We start from the raw sequence: 1,380 nt of genomic DNA on the forward strand, positions 1-1,380 counted from the left end.
AGATTTCTCTATTCTCTTTACATCCAAGGAGAAGAATTCCTCTGCCCTCCCCAGGGAACAGAAGCCTGCTGTGCCCACTCAGAGGAAGATTCTGATCAGAGAACACATCAGCATTTAGAAAACTGGAACTTCGAAGCCACCTTGGGCAGAGTGAATGCTGTGGGCCAAGCTGGAGATGCAGGGAAGTGGGAGCACAGACTGAAAAAATGCAGACCCCTGGGGCACTACTCATTTCTCAGGCTCTGATCTGCTGTAGTACTAGTTTACTCAGGTCTGTGTCTGCCTCCTTTCTGAATAGGCCAAATAATTTATCCAAACAGCCTTCCTACAGCAGCTCCCCACTCCACGTGGCTAGATAGGAGTTCCAGACCAGTGTAGTCTCCTGGGACATTGACACAGCAGCCAAGTTTGTTGATGCTGGGGCAGTCACAGTTGGTTGGTTGGTTTGAGATAGGGTCTCACTTTGTCATCCAGACTGGAGTGCAGTGGCACAATCACAGTTCACTACGGCCTCAACCTCCCGGGCTCAAGCGATCCTCCCACCTCAGCCGCCTGAGTAGCTGGGACTACAGATGCAAGCCACCACGTCCAGCTAATTTTTTAATATTTTGTAGAGACTGGGTGCTGCAATGTTCCCCGGCTGGTCATGAACTCTGGCCTGGGCCTCCCAAAGTGCTGGGATTACAGGTGTGAGCCACCACACCCAGCCCATGATTGTAACTGGCTCAAGGGCTGGCAGAGGAATGGTGTTTGGCAGCTTGATCATTCGCTATGCCATGAGCCTATCTCTCAGGAAGCAGCTCTTCTATGCCATTCTGGACTTTGCCCTGTCTGAGGCCATGGGGCTCTTCTGTTTGACGGTCACCTTCCTCATCCTCTTCGCCATGTGAAGCTCCATGGGGGTCACCTACTCACCCCTGCTGCTATGACTCCGTAACATTCCTGGTGCTGGCATATGCTAAGTTTTACTACTAAAAACGATTCTCTCTCTTTTTTTTTTAAAGGGACGGGTAGGGGGTGACTCTATTGGTAGAACGAATACTGCACTGGGAATCCAGAGCTTAGAACCCTGGTTTTCAATTCTGGTGCTTTGGCTAAGAGGCTGTGTTATGTTAACCAAACCTCCTCCAGTAATTTCCTTTTTCAGAAGATACAACTAAGTTAACCTGATTTAGACCCAAGGCTGGGACAACAGCTGCCAGAGTTTTCTGAATGTCCGTTCCGGTTCAGCTATACCTTGCTTTCTGTAGTTATCTTTACAGAGCAGTGAAAAATTCACCTTTATGACAAATGATTGCATTACCATGTAAAACTTTCCACCACAGCAAGCCAGGCAAAAATATAACTGTATATGATCCCTGCTCAAGGGAAGTATGTAGA

At 48.4% G+C, this 1,380-nt stretch overlaps 1 pseudogene; it reads left to right on the forward strand.

Annotated features, from left to right (window-relative positions):
• Positions 1-206: 206 nt before the first annotated feature.
• LOC108544602 (ATP synthase F(0) complex subunit C1, mitochondrial-like) lies at positions 207-981 on the forward strand (annotated as a pseudogene).
• Positions 982-1,380: the final 399 nt, after the last annotated feature.

Source organism: Rhinopithecus bieti, unplaced genomic scaffold (assembly GCF_001698545.2).
Source record: "Rhinopithecus bieti isolate Rb0 unplaced genomic scaffold, ASM169854v2 scaffold_26603, whole genome shotgun sequence".
NCBI lineage: Eukaryota > Metazoa > Chordata > Mammalia > Primates > Cercopithecidae > Rhinopithecus > Rhinopithecus bieti.